Raw genomic sequence first — 4702 nt, 5'->3', positions numbered from 1 at the left:
CCAACCATGTGTAATTAGTGGTTCAGCTGTTAAATAACAGCCGTTAAAAATATTTGTAAATGCGTTCAAATGTAAATTGCGAAAACAAATAAAATTAGCTGAGGGTCACTGTGGCCAATCAGTCTTATTGTGCTCGCGCCGTCGACACACAACCACAAAAGCCAGCATAAGTGACATCCTGGCTGCCATCAGTCAACTAGGCAGTCTAGTGCAGAGCCTTCCCTCCAACGACAAGTCCGTGCCCCTCAGGGCAGACAGAGATAACAGCAGCCAAATGGAAGAAGACAACTAAAATGACTCATGTTAATATCACAGGCAACATTGACATCCAGCCAATACAAATTTATTCATGCACACAAATTACAGCAGCAACAACAACAATCCCAATACGTTAAGGGTAGCCTTTTGGAATGCCTGTGGAATAAAAAATAAAATGATTAAATCAGAAACTCATATGACAAATGTGAACATACATGGTCATCGAAACAAGGGTCAAACAGGATGCATGGAAACACCCAATTTTGCTCGACAAATCCAAAGCTGGTCCTTGATTATTAACACCTTACCACCTGAAATGTAAATAAATAAAGTTAAAATCAGTACAAAAAATCATTAAAAGTCAATAAATATAACAACAAAAACTACTTACCAAATTTATCATGAATCTGAAAATAGAAAAACCTGAAAATAAAACAAAATATAAAATAACTATTTACATAACAAATTAATTTAAATAAATACGCAAATAATTAGTAGACATCAGGAGCAACAGCCTTCGCAAGATACACGCTGGAAATAACATTTACATTGGAATAAATCTGCATTAAAATGTGGCGAAGGACCCTCACGTCATACATGGAATCACCCAACTTTGTCGACAAATTCTAAGCTGGTCCTTGATTACTGGCACCTTACCACCTGAAATGTAAATAAACAAAGTTAAAATTACCACAAAAAATCATTAAAAGCCAATAAATATAACAACAAAAACTACTTACCAAATTTATCATGAATCTGAAAATAGAAAAAACCTGAAAGCAAAACAAAATATAAAATAACTATTTACATAACAAATCAATTTAAATAAATACTCAAACAATTTGTAGACATCAGGAGTAACAGCCCTTCCAAGAGACACGCTTGAAAAATCATTTACATTGGAATAAATCTGCATTAAAATGTGGCGAAGGACCCTCACGTCATACATGGATTCACCCAACTTTGTCGACAAATTCTAAGCTGGTCCTTGATTACTGGCACCTTACCACCTGAAATGTAAATAATCAAAGTTAAAATCACCACAAAAAAATCATTAAAAGCCAATAAATATAACAACAAAAACTACTTACCAAATTTATCATGATTACTGACACCTTACCACCTGAAATGTAAATAAAAAAAATTTAAAATCATCATAAAAAAATAATTAAAAGCCAATTAACTACCCACCAAATCTATCATACATACATACATACATACATACATACATACGTACAAAATAACTATTTACATAACAATCAATGTCAGTAAATACGCAAACAAGTTGTAGACATCAAGCGCAACAGCCTGTGAAAATAAAACAAACATCAGTCATCAAAAGCCAACAAATACAACAATAAATACTTACCATTGCATGTGACACCTTACCACCAAACCAGCAAAAAAATAAAACTGCAGATAAAATAAAATTACAATTGGCGTAAAAACAATTGAAATCACTTTTTCTTTTTCACACCAATTTTCTTTAAACCTGAAAATAAAACACTATACTCATTAAAAGTCAACAAATATAACAACATAAATTACCTAACTTGATTGATGACACTCTATTACCAAACCTGTAAATAAAACAAAATTAAATTCAGCCAAAATACAATTTAAAACACTTACCAAATCTGCCGCAAACCTGAAACTAAAACAACCAAAGTCCTAAAAAAAAAAGAGCCAACAAATATAACAACATAAACTACACAAAATTACATACAAATTATTACAAAGCTGAAGACAAAACCTGCCAATTAAATAAATAAAACACATATTGGTGTACGAAATTAGCTGTATGTACATAATAAATTTACATATGTATGTCAGCAACTAAGTAAGCAGCCAGAAGTCATCCCAACGCAATATCCAGTGAATCAACTTGAAAATAAAATAACTATATTCATTAAAAGCCAACAAATATAAAAACAAAAAATCACTTAACTGGAATGCCGACAATTTGCCACCAAACCTACAAAATGAAAACCTGCAAATAAAATAAAATTAAATTTATCCAAAATACAACTCAAAACGCTTACCAAATCTGCAGCAAACCTGAAAACAAAACAAAATTTAAAACATAAACATAAAAATTTAAATAAACAAAACACATATGGTGTATGAAATTAACTGTAAGTACATAACAAATGTACATATGTCAGCAACTAAGCAAGCAGCCAGAAGACATCCCAACGCAACATCCAGGGAATCAACTTGAAAATAAAATAATTATATTCAATAAAAGCCAACAAATATAAAAACAAAAATTACTTAACTTGAATGCCGACAATTTACCACCAAACCTATAAAATATAAACCTGCAAATAAAATAAAATTAAATTCAGCCAAAATACAATTCAAAACACTTACCAAATCTGCAGCAAACCTGAAAATAAAACAAAATTTAAAACGTCAGCAACTAAGCAAGCAACCAGAAGACATCCCAACACAACATCCAGGGAATCAACTTGAAAATAAAAAAAAAATATATTCAATAAAAGCCAAAAAATATAAAAACTAAAATTACTTAACTTGAATGCCGACAATTTACCACCAAACCTACAAAATATAAACCTGCAAATAAAATAAAATTAAATTCAGCCAAAATACAATTCAGAACACTTACCAAATCTGCAGCAAACCAGAAAATAAAACAAAATTTAAAACGTCAGCAACTAAGCAAGCAACCAGAAGACATCCCAACACAACACCCAGGGAATCAACTTGAAAATAAAATAATTATATTCAATAAAAGCCAACAAATATAAAAACAAAAAATTACTTAACTTGAATGCCGACAATTTACCACCAAACCTATAAAATATAAACCTGCAAATAAAATAAAATTAAATTCAGCCAAAATACAATTCAAAACACTTACCAAATCGGCAGCAAACCTGAAAATAAAACAAAATTTAAAACGTCAGCAACTAAGCAAGCAACCAGAAGACATCCCAACACAACACCCAGGGAATCAACTTGAAAATAAAATAATTATATTCAATAAAAGCCAACAAATATAAAAACAAAAAATTACTTAACTTGAATGCCGACAATTTACCACCAAACCTATAAAATATAAACCTGCAAATAAAATAAAATTAAATTCAGCCAAAATACAATTCAGAACACTTACCAAATCTGCAGCAAACCTGAAAATAAAACAAAATTAACAAAAAAAAAAACTCAAAAATCAACAAATACACAACTCAAACTACTTACCAAATTCTCCGCACATCAAAAGTCAAAACCTGAAAATAAAACAAAAAAACAAAAAGTTTTTATATCTTTTACAGATAGCAAGCAAATGCATCATCGCTTTCACGAAACTTACATCCTCCAGACCCATACGCATCCCGGGTGGCCGGACCAGCAGCCACTCGGTTGATCGAGCCAATCCACAGGCAACGCATCCTCGGTGGCCGGACCAGCAGCCACTCGGCCGAGCGGGCTAACCTGAGCTTAATCTTAAAATAAAATTAAATTAAAGCAAGAAAAAAAAAAAAATTTTTTAATTAATTGTAATAAATACCACATTGTTATCGATATTTATGTAATCTTATGTTGCCAAAACTTGTAATGTTGTCAGATATAATGTTATATGTTGCTAGATAGTAATAAGAACATTAATAAAGTTTGCGTCAGGTCACACTGAGCAAGTTTACACATCAAAAAACAGCAAATCGGACGAGTCACGCAATTTATCCTCAGATCCTACGAAGCGCAGCGGCATTGCAGTGCCGTTTACATGGATATCCAGGAAGCTTTCGATAGAGTCTGGCATCAGGGTCTTCTCTGCAAAGTTAAAACGATAATACCTGACAATTTATACATTCTACTCACCAGCTATCTCTCAGACAGAAGCTTCAAAGTCGTCTGCTGCAACAACATCACCTCAAGCCTAAAGCACATAACCGCTGGAGTGCCGCAAGGAAGCGTACTTGGCCCAGTGCTCTACAACCTTTACACTGCTGACATGCCGCAGCCACCAAGACACGCAAACGCAACCCAAATGCTAGCAACGTACGCTGATGACGCAGTATACCTCGTATCTGCCCTGAGTCCAAAACAAGCCAACGAAAATATGGAGCGGCTCCTGGCTGATGCATTATCATGGTCTAGAAAATGGGGAATAACCATCAGTCTTGCAAAAACTGCACATGTTCTACACACTCTCTCACCTGTGCAGCAACACACTCCAGCTCCAAGGTTAGCTGGGCAACTCCTGGCCAAAAAATCCGTCATGCCATACCTGGGAATTCAAATGGATACGAAGCTCAATTTCAATAAGCACGTAGCGGCTGTTGTCACTAAAACTAGGGCCCGGATCAAAAAGCTCGACTGGATCATCGGCAGAAACAGCAAACTCCCACTACCTCCAAAGGTTCTTCTCTATAAGCAGCTGATTGCACCAATATGGCAGTATGCCATGCCAGTCTGG

At 34.0% G+C, this 4702-nt stretch overlaps 2 long non-coding RNA genes across 25 annotated transcripts; both read right to left on the bottom strand.

The window, feature by feature from the left end:
* Window positions 1–296: 296 nt before the first annotated feature.
* LOC26534271 (uncharacterized) lies at window positions 297–2123 on the bottom strand. Of its 17 annotated transcripts, XR_004470934.1 has the most exons (11): window positions 2079–2123; window positions 1985–2011; window positions 1891–1929; window positions 1807–1838; window positions 1628–1750; window positions 1450–1566; window positions 1350–1381; window positions 1092–1268; window positions 650–681; window positions 474–569; window positions 297–414 (listed from the first exon to the last, which is right to left on the bottom strand). It is a non-coding gene; the product is annotated as an uncharacterized lncRNA (long non-coding RNA). The 17 variants fall into 17 exon arrangements; XR_004470932.1 differs by having other exon boundaries at window positions 1985–2120; XR_004470933.1 differs by having other exon boundaries at window positions 1628–1929.
* Window positions 2124–2136: 13 nt separating this feature from the next.
* Window positions 2137–3923, bottom strand: LOC117185425 (uncharacterized). Of its 8 annotated transcripts, none has more exons than XR_004470941.1 (7): window positions 3794–3923; window positions 3596–3728; window positions 3484–3512; window positions 3398–3413; window positions 2794–2835; window positions 2632–2728; window positions 2539–2579 (listed from the first exon to the last, which is right to left on the bottom strand). It is a non-coding gene; the product is annotated as an uncharacterized lncRNA (long non-coding RNA). The 8 variants fall into 8 exon arrangements; XR_004470942.1 differs by lacking the exon at window positions 3398–3413 and adding an exon at window positions 2888–3158; XR_004470936.1 differs by lacking the exons at window positions 2539–2579; window positions 2632–2728 and adding an exon at window positions 2137–2474.
* Between the last annotated feature and the right edge of the window lie 779 nt (window positions 3924–4702).

Source organism: Drosophila pseudoobscura, unplaced genomic scaffold (assembly GCF_009870125.1).
Source record: "Drosophila pseudoobscura strain MV-25-SWS-2005 unplaced genomic scaffold, UCI_Dpse_MV25 Unplacedtig00000057, whole genome shotgun sequence".
Taxonomy (NCBI): domain Eukaryota; kingdom Metazoa; phylum Arthropoda; class Insecta; order Diptera; family Drosophilidae; genus Drosophila; species Drosophila pseudoobscura.
The sequence above is the reverse complement of the archived record's forward strand: the minus strand, read 5'-3'. Positions and strand labels throughout refer to the sequence as shown.